At 46.9% G+C, this 13,346-nt stretch overlaps 1 non-coding gene across 1 annotated transcript; it reads right to left on the bottom strand.

Annotated features, from left to right (window-relative positions):
• Positions 1 to 10,504: 10,504 nt before the first annotated feature.
• On the bottom strand, positions 10,505 to 10,575 carry LOC115063548. Its single transcript, XR_003843394.1, has one exon. It is a non-coding gene; the product is annotated as a small nucleolar RNA SNORD93 (small nucleolar RNA).
• Positions 10,576 to 13,346: the final 2,771 nt, after the last annotated feature.

Raw genomic sequence — 13,346 nt, 5'->3', positions numbered from 1 at the left:
CCCAACTAAACTATTGTATATATTTTCAGCACCATTCAAAAAAAAAAAAAAAAAAAAAAAAAAAAAAAAAAAAAAAACATGTTATTTGTGAAGACAGACTTGAAGAATAAAAGCTATAAGATTTGGGGAATTGGAAGCACCACAGTTATTTCCTGGAATGTCAGGAAAGTATGTGCTGTAGACAGCATCTACAGGAACACTGTTGAGGAACCCTAAGGGCTTTTTCCAGTCCCACACCCTCCTTACAGCTTCCCCCTCCCACCTGGGGTCAAGGCCAGGCCAAGTTCTATTCTCTACCCACAGGAACATTCTTGAGTAAAAAAAATCTCATCTCTCTATCTCTCTGTTTCAGTCTCTGCCTCCCTACCTCCCTCCCTCCCTCCCTCCCTCCCTTCCTCCCTCTCTACTTCACTGCCTCCCTCCATTTCTTTCCTCTCAGACTTGCATGAATAAAAATTGAAATACAAAAAAAAAAAAAAATCTCAGAATGTGCTGACAGTCACTTGACCCTTTGGAAAGTCCCAGATAGAGTTCAAATGTGTGCCCTGCTTGCTAAAGGTCAAAATGCTTACCAGTAAGTTTGAACTTGGTGATGTAACCTGCACCCCTAAAAAGTATAAAACCTGCCTATAATAGCCATTCGGGGTGGCCTTCTCATCACTCTCCTCAAGGGACTGATTGAGGGCTGACCCCAACATGCCTGAAGATGAACCTCTTGCTTTTGCGTAGATCTGTGTCAGTGTCTCACTTAGGGGCATCTCGAAGTAAGTACCACTGACTGAGGGTCAGGGTCTTGCACTGTGTTTCCACTGAACTCTTCTCTGTAGAACAGGGATGAGGTGAGACAAGAGATGGTAAGGACGCGGGGGGAGAGGTCAGAGTACCCCTTCACCCAGAGATGGGGGTGGCGTGGCTAACCATGAGTCTCCTCTTCCCTGCACAGCTGTAACTGCCCTTGGGTGTCACATCATGCTTTTCATATCTAGCAGTAAGAACACACCTGTTTTTGTTGGGGTGTTTATTAAAATGAAAATAACTAAACTTCAGTCCTTTGATGCCTGACAGCCCTAAAATGTCACCATAGATCAATGGTGATGGTGACCAGTTAGCAACACCTTGGCTCTTGTGATTACACCTCCAGGTTCCTAGCTGGGAAGAGTCTGGAACATGGAGTCCTATGAGTGGGTCTCCAAACAGGCAGCATCATTTCTTTGCCAAATTCAAAAGTTTTCAAATTTAAAGTCATCACAGTCAAAGTCCAGTTTAGCCCCAGTCAGGTCAGAAACTAGGGGCTAGAAGGTGTGCAGTGTGTGGAAGATGTGAATCAAAGACCCACAGACCTCCCCTGGATACTGCATTTTTTTTCAGAGACTTAACTAAAATGAAATCTTTGCCATTTAGGGTATTGGAGCATCATCTTCTCATCTTTGGGCTTTAGGGGAATGGGACCAAGGGACTAGAACATTTCTTGCTGACTTCTGTCTTGGATTTCAAGAGCCCCATGCTCTGCTAAAGCTTGGAAACGCTGAAAGAGAAGAAACAAGTTTTGAAGATTGCTTCAAGAGGTTATAAATGGGCTAGCTGTGGAGCCTCATTCCTCTAATGTATATGCAGGGAAAGAGAAGCGTACCTCTGCTTCACATCTAAATCAGTGCTCGCTGGGTAGAGTGGTTCATACCTTTAACCCCAGCCCTTGGAAGGCAAAGACAAGACAATTTTTGTGAGTTCAAAGCCAGCCTGCTCTACATAGGGAGATCCAGAACAGCCAGGGTAACACAAAGATCAAGATCTGTCTAAAACAACAACAAAAAGCCAGGTTTTTCATCCCAAGATTATCTGACCTTCAAGTCTTTTGAGTGAGGTACGTGGCAGGTGAGTTACTTTTATTTAACTTCCATTCCTACCTTTTTCTCAAACAAACTGAGAGAAGACTGGCCAAGAAGCACTTGTGTAATTTATGATAGTACATTGTGATAAGTGTTTAGTTGAAAAATGGAAAAAGAAACATTCCTAGCAACTCCTGCTTCCCAGGACGATAAGGACATCTCTTACTGTATTCCAAATGAAGATTCCAGAGCTGTCTTGACTCTCTTGGGGATGTTCAGGACCTAGAGGTTCACTGCCTGATGTTAGCATGGCACCTTGGTCTCTGTTTGTTGATCAGTAGGTGGGACAATAACTGTGGTACTTCCCCTTTACCATCAAGGAGGTCTTGAGGTAACTCCTGTAGGCAGTGTGGCCAGCACGGCATTTGTAAAGCTAGAGGGCTTTGCAACTGTTAACTCTTGTCCTTGGTCACCACTGTCATGACTGTATTTTAGCTGTGATTTTAGTGCTTTCACGAGTGCTGTGATATGACAGTGGAGTCTGCGGTAGGCAGCAAGACACAGGGGCCCCTGGGCTTCCTAACTCCACCCCCCCAATGCCATCAAGTATCATCTACATTTATTCCCATTATGCAAACAACCTAGATGTTGGTAGGTGCTGTGGTATTAGAACCATAAACATTAAGAAACCACTGCCCAGGAGGATGCACAGGCCTCTGATAGCATGGTTACTATGGTCAACCTGGGAGCCAGGATCAACGGCCCCCTTGCTGAGAGCAGTACCACACACAGGGCCCGTCTTAGGTATTTACTCAATGGGTGTTTCCACTTCAAAAGAGACCGCCTTACAGAATCATGCCAGTAGTGGGATTGAGCACGATACTTATCAGTGATACATTAACTTGCTGTCTATTGCGGCAATAAAGACCATGACAAACACAACTTAGAGGAGGAAAGGACTTATTTCATGTACCAACTTACAGTCCATCACCAAAGGAAGCCAAGGCAGGGACCTGGAGGCAGGGGCTGGAGCAGTGACCTGGAGGAGCACTGCATGGCAGTGACCTGGTGTTCATGCATGGCAGCGACCTGTAGGAGGACTGACTGTTGTTATGCTCACATGGCTTTTTTATACAACTCAGGACCACCTGCCTAGCAAGGCCTTCCACATCACTCATTAGGAATTCAAAGGCCCATCTAATGGAGGTAGTTTCTAACTCAGGCCTCCTTTCCCCAGATGACTCCAATGTATGTCAAGTTGACAAAAACCCCAACCAGCACAAGTGGCTCCCCTTTTTAAAGTCTTCGCTGTAATTCTTCACGCCCTTAATTTAGAACTAATCCTCAGTGTATAATTACCCCACGCTTTATGCTGTACCTCTGCCACATCTATCCTTGTGAGCACTTCTTGCTGAGGGCCAGGGTCAGGGAATTAAGTACTGGACCACAGCCCAGCACTGGGTGATGCTCTTCCCAGCAAGCATGGGGGACCTAGAAGCCATGTGGTATAACTAGGATAGCCCAAAGGAATAGGGAGAACATCAGAGACTATGGTGCACCATAGCGACACTGTTAGGGCAGCCCAGATTGGGAACACCTACATGAGCAAGTCTGAAAAGGACGAAAACAGAAAGCATGGAATATTATTTCCATATAATTTTTGAGTCCAGAGCTAAGTCCCATACTTGGGATAAAGGCAAACAGGAGACCCCAGAGTGTGTTGGAGAATTCAGAATGTAGTTGTCTGGGAAACCAACCAGGCTAGAAGAAGCTGGAATGTTGGTCTCCAAAGGGGAATGAACCTGAACACCCAGAGAGAAGTTGTCACCACTAAGGGAGAATATCATCTTCAGCACAGCTGGTGGCTCTGTCCCTGTGTGAGGGCTGAGCATCAGGTTCCCAACCTGCTTCTAACGCATGTTAGAATGTCATCTCCTTATGGAGTTGAAATGGGGGAAGAGAAGCCTGACCCCCCCTCCCATCTCAAAGGTGAGCAGGAAACACTGGGGTCTATACAGGCCTTGCAATGAACGGGGGACATGGAAACGCATGCAAAGTGTATCTGCTGGTGCTTGTGAAAGTGAATCAAAAGAACACTGTTGTATAAAAGCCATTTTATTCTTTGAGAAATGATTACAGGATAGGCATGGCAGTGCCTGCATCCTGGCATGGGTTAACAAAATATAGTTTGAGGATGGGCCCCACCTGTTAATTCTAGTACTTGAGAGGCTGAGGCAGAACTGAGTTTGAGGACCTCCTAGTTACTATGTGACCATGTTTGAAGACAGCACCAACACCACAAACTACTGACACCTCAGACTCTGGCAGTACTGACCAAGCACAGAAGGCAGGCAGCGTGACACACTGATTTCATGGAACCTTCCAGTAGGGATTGTTTGAAATATCTCCATCTCATAGATAAGAAAATTGAGCAACAGAAAAACGCATTTACAGAAGGCAACGTTAGTTCATGCCAAAGTCACAACCTTTTGAGACCTTTTGACATCTCCTCTCCCCCTACATGGCTGTCCTGAAGGCCTCTGGTCCTTTGATCTCACTGTGACTCAGCTTCTCTGGGAGAACATTCCAGAAGCAGAGTGAGGGGCTGTGAATGATGTATAGTGCTCACTGAACCTCCTCCTGGACCCTATCCACTTCACTCTGACCATGCTGGGCCCGAGGCTGCAGCAGTTCGGCATGTTGGTTTCCCTCTCCATGCTGTTTGTGACCCCTGGCCATGTGCTCCATTTCTTTCATGCAAGAGGAAGAAGGCATCTGGGAAAGGCACTTGGGATGCCCCCACCTGAGAGGAGGGGCACCTCGTCTCAGCTCTCGGGGCAACTTAGACCCATCACTCACAGAGTGTCTCCAGCTGTTTTGAGCATGTCTTGTGCCTTTTCTACAGTTGAGAGCAAATGTGTCACTTTCTGCCAGTGATGTCACCTGCTTCCGGCACAATCCTGGGGGTCAGCATACAGGCTGGCTTCAATTCCCAGCATTGCTTAGACAACTGGGCATGGCTGAGTGGGGTGGCCCACGCCTTTTAACTGCAACACTCAGCAGGCAGAGGTAGGTTCCCGGCCAACCTGGCCTACAGAGTGAGTTCTATGACAGCCAGTAGTACATAGCCTGTCTCAAGAAAGAAAAAAAAAAAAAAGTTGGGTGTGGTGGTCTACAGTCTAAGTGATTCCAGTACCTGGGAAGCACAGGAGGGAAGGTCAGCAATTCAAGGTGACACTCAGGAGTAGGCTTCAGCAGTGGGGAAATGAACTCAGTGCTTTTATATTTTATTATTCTCTGGGGGCATAACCAAACAGAATATTCTGGCCCGTGTGCTAGCCAGCCATGGTGGTCTTGGTTGGGTTGAGTTTGCTGCTCTTCTGGAAGCATTCTTTGGTTAAGTGTCTTTCATGAAGTGAAGCCATTTTCCAGAGATGAAAACAATCTTCCTGGCTTACAAACCTTGGGCCAGGTCACAGATTTTCTCATCTGGTGGCCAGTGTGGGTAAGCCTCATTTCAGCAATCAATCAAGCACCTCTGAGAGTCTGTGTTGTATGCAATGAGCACATGGGGATATCTAGCGATTAACTAGTTTCTAAGTGTGGGGTTATACAAGGTCATCTGGAACCTAGCCACAGAGCTCCTTAGGGCTCATACTTCACGGAACCTGTCTGAGTGCCAGGAACCGCCTGTAACATTCGCACCTAGGCAAGTAGGGTAAGTTCAGGTGCCAGCCTGGGTTCTGTCCCTCGAGAAGAGATAAGAAGTCAGCAAGGGAGAGTGAGTCAGGCATGGCGGTCAGGGGAATCTTGCAGCTCTGAATGACTGGCAACCAGGTTGCTTCTTTATTTATACAGGTTTCACAGACAGACCGGCTAAAGTACAGACATGTTTCTGGATACGTGTTTGATTTTTTTTCATTACTTGTCTGGGGTCACAAGTTCAGTCAGAACTGGAGCAAACTTGTTTGCCTTATCAGCCCTGTAACTCCAATTCAAAGAATCTAGAGACGGTCTCGGCCAAGCAAACACATTTATTATCTGGCAACCTGTAAAAGCAGGCAGTATTTGCAGTTTTAAAACACTCCAGACAGAGAATATCTGACCCAGACTTTTTATGAATGGCAAATACTAATCTATAGCTTCTTTGATTTTATCATTTCATCATCTACACTATAGAGTAGGAGAAGGCTATTTTAATCAATCCGTGTTATTTACTGAATTCTATTCCTCTGGGCATACCCCGTATGACTCCCCATCTTTAAATTATATTTCCAGAAAGTTCTAAGTATATTGTAAAAATGAGTGTAGAATCTGTTACTAACTATTCTGGCCAGTCAGAGTTTGCCCATTGTGTCTGTTTACTCTGCACCAGGTATACTGTTTGACTTAGCTTAGGGGAGGACACCCCAAAAACATTCCTGGAGCCATAGCATCATTTAGAGATTCCTAGCTTTTGCTTATCTGAGCTAATCACCAGGGCATAAGAAAGGCATCCAAATAGTGCCCAGATAATGTCATTTCACTAAAAGCAGAGTTGGGTTTCGGATTTCCTAAAAAGGATTTAAGACATAATTTTCTTGGGAAGATGAAATCTAAAATGAATCATAATGCAGAAAGTCCACAAGCATGCCACACATAGACCAAAACCCAAAAGTTAGAGACAGAATTACAGCGGTCACAGCATTTAGCTCAGCTTTGCTAAAATCCTGTCCAACAGCTGTGCTGGCTTCACAGCTCTCACCATTTCCAGTGCCTTTGGCTGTGTCCAGTAGGAAATGACATTTATGACAGAAGTTTCCAACTTCTGCACTACTGACATTTTGGACAAGAGCCTTTGTTGTAGGGACATAACTGCAGGACACCTTGTAACACCTGTCACTACTCACTAGATATTGCTAGCCATATCTCACACCCAGTTGTGATAACCAAGTGTCTCCTGATGTTACCAAGTAGTCCCTCAGTTGAGAACCCCAGCTTAGATGGCCAGGAGTGGTCGTACACACCCAGCACTCAGGAGAGAGAGGCAGGTAGCTCTCTACGGATTCAAAACCAGCCTGTTCTACAAAGTGAGTCCAGGATACCTAAGACTTTGTTACACTGAGAAACCCTGTCTTGAAAAATAAAATAAACAAAACGAAAAACACCATTTAGGGAGTAAAGAAATGGCTCAGCAGCTAAGAGCACCGACCCCCATCAGTCAATGCGCATGCGGAGATGGGGGGCAGGATCTTCCCGAGTCTTTTCCTGAGTGTCTTTAGAGGGTGATGCAGGAGTGATGTAAGGCAGCAGTGGAGGATTAAGAGGTGGGTGTAGAGCCGGGCATTGTGGCATACGCCTTTAATCGCAGCTCTTGGGAGGCAGAGGCAGGCGGATTTCTGAGTTTGAGGCCAGCCTGGTCTACAAAGTGAGTTCCAGGACAGCCAGAGCTACACAGAGAAACCCTGTCTTGAAAAACCAAAAAAAAAAAAAAAAAAAGAGGTTGGGGGGGGGTCAGATTATTTTGTCTAGTGTATTCAATTGCTTGTTCAAGGGCAGCCACAGGGAGGTCTTCAGGGCTTTCCTCCTCAGTCTTCGCTGGGAGTTCATCCTCAATTTCCTACTCAGAGTGACCCATGCATTTCTGAATGGCCACAACATGGGGAGGAAGAACGGGGAGTTGCCCCTTCTAGGAATTCTTGGAGTTTGGGATACCTCAGCATCATAGAGGCTGCTGGAGTTCATCTAAGGGGCTAAGGAAAGGACCTCCTCCCAGAAGGAAACTGCTTCTTTCTGGGAGATTTTAAGCCCCTGAAGCTAGAGGAGGGCCTGCAGGCCTCTAATTTGGGATTCCAGCTGGTGAGAGGTAGAATTTCCCATGGCAGAAAAGCACTCAGTCAAAGGGGATTTATTCAGGGACTACAGAAGTTCCTGCCTGCAAATGTAAGAAAGCCAGCAGCCACCCTAAGGCCGGTTGCTGTGCTACCAGGTTCTTTCAGAAAGGTTCTGCCCAATGCCCAAAGGGCTGTTGGGGGCAAACCCTCAGGGAGACAGTCAGAAGGAGGAAGAACCAGACTATCCTCAGGTCAGGGTGAGAGGCATGCTGCTGATGTTCCTCGGGGAGGGGCGTACTCACCCTCTTCCCACTGAAAGTCCCCGATTCTGCCAGATGTGACTCACCAAATCCCAATCAGTTGTTACACACTGGTGGTATCAGGATACAGAAGAAATGTGGAGCAAGGACAAAGGATCGGCAGGTATGAATGACTTAGGTGTAAGACCCCCCCCCCCCAAAGACACAACCTGACGACAGATCGTTGCAATGGCAAGAGGTTTAATGTTCTGATGCACATGCATGCACGCGCAGGGTTGCTCAAGCTTCGCAGGGAGAGTCAACCCCGAGCTCTAAAAGCACAGCTCTTTTATACTCTTTTTATGGAGGGTAAGCAAAGCAGCAATATGTTTTTAAATTCATTGGTCAGCTAATTAATATCTCGGGGAATTTTGGCAGCAAGGTCAGGGCAGTTTGTGGTTTTCTTTGGAATTCAGCGCAGGGCGGGGCAGGGGAATTTTTCTGAGAATGGCTAATCTTGTTTTGGAGACTGTAGACTTGGTCTGGTTATCTTGACCACTAAAACTATGTTTCTACACTAGGATACTGTTTCAGAGGACAGCTCAATTATTGAACTAGCGGGACTGGCTAGTCAGGGAAGACAGGAGGAAAAAGGACAAGGGAGGAGATGCTGCATCTGGGCAGAGCCTTCCAAGCACATCAGCTGGATTAGCAGACTGCTGGCTACTTGATTCTGGCCAGTTCTCTAGCAAGGAAAAAGAAGCCTAACTGACTTTATCATGAATTGGCCTTTGGGTCTATGGAGCAGGCCCAAGCCTGAACCTTCAGGAAAGGTCTGTACCTGACACCGTCAGGCTGGAGTGTTTGGGTTTCTCTGTGTAGCCTTAGCTGTCCTGGAATTTGCTCTGTAGGCCAGGCTGGCCTCATATTCAGAAACCCACCTGCCTCTGCCAGGATGAAAGGTGTGCAGCACCACTGCACAGCTCAGGCTAGGCTTATGGGTGACAGGTGATCCCTTGCCCATGGTGGTTGGCCATTTAGGAAGGAATGAAGAGCAGGGTTTCTAAGTCACAAGACTCCTAAGAACTATTGGAGGGAGGTTTCTGTTTCCTAATGGCTACCCTCCCAGTTTAAGTTCAGGCAGCCATTGTAAGTACCTGCAGCAACTGTACCAAACCATAGGGCTACTGTGCAACAAACAGCCTTTTGTTCATAAGGGGACCGGGACAGTCTGCGGGATCAAAGCAGGTCAGGCTGGCAGATGATGGTAGATCTGACGAAACCACCAGAAGCATCGGGTTTACTCACTGTCAGGTAACTGCACTGGCTTTTCCTGGAGTGGGGGTAGAACCCTAGAGATAAGAAACAATCATTTATTAGAGATGAGAGACCAGTGGGTCTCGGGATAGGGCTAGGGCCCTAGAGTGAGATTCCTGCATTGGAGATGGGTAGTTTGTGGGCCACGTTAAGTCCTTCATACTGTCTTCCACCAGGCCAGATTTGGTTATGTTAACGGTATCAGCATTTTTTGAACAGGTCATGTGCTTCCCTTTACTGCAAATTAAAGCCCTTCGGTCCCCACCCTCCATGCCACAGATGTGAGCAAGTTTTGGAATGGCTGGCCCGCTGACTCTGAATTGTGTCTGGAGTTGGATGGAGATCCGGTGAGACTGTGGCCACCACCCCACGCCTACCAGACCATAGTTGCCAAGTTTACTCTGCTCATGTCTGGGAGAGCCACAGCGCATTACCATGGAGAATGTAAAGCTCTTTCACTCTACATAACCAAGACTCTTACTTAGAATTATGAGGTTCTCTGAAAACATTAACTTTTCATATCATTTGCTTCATTTCTCTACAGGCCTCCACAAGCACTGCACACACATGGTACAGACATGCAGGCAAAACATAAAAGTAAAAATTTTATAAATAATGCCAAATTTTTCAAAAGATCTCTTATGTTAATATTGTGGCATGTTTCAGAATAGGGCTGATGCATAGAAAACTAAATAATGGAACTTAGTTCTACAGACACAAAATTCTCATGTTCTCTATATGCAAAGAGAATGCCTCAAAATTCATCTGTTCCCGCTATGAAAGGAACAAAGTAACCTAAAACCTTGACTCTACACACAGATGCATACCTTTCCTTCTGGAAGTCGGACCAGTTCATCTCAAACTCCAGAGCTGAAGAAGAAACACCACAGAGGTCATTAGACCCACAACGATGAGATAACTAAGCAACACACCCATGTGTAGACTATGTTGACATTAACTATCTTTTTGTATAAANAGAACCCTTAACGTACTACCCAGTACATTGGGTACATCTACTCAGAAATGTTTGAACACAATTTTAAATGCAAAGCCATATCTCCCTCTAAGTATTAATTCATTCACCAATGCTCCCATTTATTACATTAATATTTTCAGTGTGCACACATGTGTGCTAGCACACAAATGAAGATCCAAGAATTTATCTCTAGAGAGTTGGCTCTCTCCACCAGGTCCCGCATCAAAGGTAACCCGGCTTGGCAATGCTAAGCCCTCTCTCACTTCATTCTCCAACCCCTCACCTAATTTAAAAAGATGTGGGGTGACTGCATTAAATTCCTGCCTGTTCTGTTGGCCTCAGGTAAATCCTTTAACCCATCACAGCAGGTTATCCAGTCAGGTTAGAGTTCTCATCCTTGGCCAAGAACTGTTCCTGGAACTGTGCCTGGAAAGTCAAATCTTTCCATCTAACACCTACCTTGAATTCATTATCATCATGGACACAGCACACACCTGCCCTAAAGAGAAAAGGAGAACCAGCATTGTTACAAGCAGCAGGCCACAGCTTTTTTCAGAAAGGACCTTCCTGGTGGCTACTAGCTGCATTTGACGATGTAAGTCTTGCCTCTGGGCGGCTGTGGTGGTGCGAGTCTTTAATCCCAGCACTCACTCGGGAGGCAGAGGCAGGCAGATTTCTGAGTTCGAGACCAGCCTGGTCTATAAAGTGAGTTCCAGGACAGCCAGGGCTATACAGAGAAACCCTGTCCCGAAAAACCGGGGGAAAAAAAAAAGTCCCGACTCTGACTAGCATTTATTCCTGCGCAGAACTCTGACCTTCATGCTGCTGACAGCTGGGAGTCCATTTTATTCCCTCTGGGCCATCTTTCCCACTGTTTCCACCCCAGAAGCAAAAAACTTTTTTTGTTTTGTTTTTCAAGACAGGGTTTCTCTATGTAGCCCTGGATGTCCTGAAACTCAATCTATAGACCAGGCTGGCCTTGAACTGACTGTCTCTGCCTCCAAAGTGCTTCGATCAAAGGTGTGTGCCACCACTGCCGGACAAGTCTTACTAGAGATACTATTCCTTGAGGAAAGTGAAACATTTTCTTTGATTTCAAAACCAGAAGCAGCATCAGATGTGTCTGCTGAGGCTGAATGAGGAAGGGAAAAATAAGTCTTTACCTTAGAAAGTGGCTCATGNTGCCCTTCACTCTAAGCTCAGACTTCTGTCGAACAGCCTCAGCAGAAACCTAACCTCTAAGGGAAAGAAAACTACCACCCAGGGAACTTATTTACAAGAGCCCACAAGCCTATTTGTCCTCTAAAATGTCCTTTATCAAGTATGGTGGCTTATGTCCATAAGTGCCAATACTTAGGGTCCTAGAGCAGAAATATTCTCTGGGCCAGCATGACAATCTGTCTCAATAACCAAATAATCTTTTTAAAAGATTTATTTCTTATATAAGAATGCACTGTTGCTATCTCTAGGCACACCAGAAGAGGGCATCAGATCTTATTACAGATGGTCGTGAGCCACCATGTGGTTGCTGAGAATTTAACTCAGGAACTCTAGAAGAGCTGTCAGTACTCTTAACCACTGAGCCATCTCTCCAGCCCTGATATTTACTTTTAATTGATGTCTCNACCANNCACCTCTTAAAAAGGGAGGACTCCTGGGTGCTCACTAAGCACCTATACGCGTCCTTAGGAACTCCCAATCACGATTCCTACATCATGGTTTAGAGGTCGCCTTGNTCAAGTGCTAAACCAGTCGCACACTGCTTGTGGACGTTGTACATCGTGGTGCGGAGCCGGCTCCGCACCACGATGTACAACGTCCACAAGCAGTAGTCCTGCTGGACTCGCTTGCAGGTATCCGTCTGAATATACCCTCAAACTTTAAAACAAACGAGCACAAAACGAAAAGCCCAGCCTCTGTGCCAAGCGGCATTTGAAGGACACGTGCAGCGGCGAGGACGCGCCTGCGTGGGCGAAATTACCCCTGTCCTTGCTAACACTGGGATTATCCTGCCTCCTGCTACTTTCCGATCTCTGATCCCATTCGCTTCCTAAATAGGCGATGTCCCTGTCACCGGAATCCTGGGCGGGCGGGAGTCACGAGTGTGCCCATGACCCGGGCCGTCCGGACGCCGAGCCTCCACCCGGGAGGGGACAAATCCGGGCAGCGCAAGGACGATCGCCTGTCCCTCACCGAAGGGACGCGCACGGGCAAGGACCGATGCCCCGGGAGACCGCCGTGGAGATCTCCGAGGCCACGTGGGGTGATCATGGGACCCGCAATGCCGACAGTACTTACCAGGAGCGCGTCGAGGCGGAAGAGCTGGGCGCCAGGGCGGGGCCGAGTTTAAAATCTACCGGACATTGAGCGCCGGGGCTCAGCCAACCAGAGTGGCCCAGCGCCCCTCCTGCTCGCCCCTTCCCCGGTTCCCCAGCGCTGGCCCTCGCGCGCCCCCTGGCTGCACCAGAGCCTCTCTCCCAACCCCCCCACCACCAAAAAAGACTTAAACAATTTTAAAATTATGTCTGTCTGTGATTTTGCGTGTGCCCGAAATGCCAGACGTAGGTGTCAGCTTTCCTGGAGCTGGAAAGCTGTGAGCCTCCTGAATTGAATGCTGGGAACTAAATTCAGGTCCTCTACAAGAGCTGAACACTGTTTAACCGCCAAACCATCTCCCTAGCCATATAAAAACAAACGTAAACCAACCAAACAGATCAAAACACCGGCCATTAAATTCCTGCCACATCCTGCCACATGTAAGCCACCTTTTATTTCTCCTGATAGCAACAGCCCTCAAGAGTTGTCTAGTCTTCTTGCGCTCCTGATATGTTAAGCGTCACAAGCCCTTGAGGAACTGAAAAGGAAGACACCACCATCTTACCACTTACACACTTTTCAAACGCCTGCACCCCAGACCCCACTCGTCCATTGCTTGTGGGAACGCAAGTGGAGAATTCAGAAGACAGTGTGTAAGAAGGAACCAACTGAAGCCATTTGGAACAGGCCTTAACTCAAAGTTGAAGTTCCCAAGACCTCCCTGGGTAACCGACTTCCTGCTTGGTGAGTAGAAACGTGACTGCTAGTTAAGTCCACTTAAACATGAATGCTGCAGCTGAGTCCTGTAGGAACAGGCTAAGTGCACCACAAAGACATGTTCTTATGGAAGTCCCCACCC

The sequence above is a fragment of the Mus pahari genome, chromosome 2 (genome assembly GCF_900095145.1).
Source record: "Mus pahari chromosome 2, PAHARI_EIJ_v1.1, whole genome shotgun sequence".
NCBI classification, from domain to species: domain Eukaryota; kingdom Metazoa; phylum Chordata; class Mammalia; order Rodentia; family Muridae; genus Mus; species Mus pahari.
The sequence above is the reverse complement of the archived record's forward strand: the minus strand, read 5'-3'. Positions and strand labels throughout refer to the sequence as shown.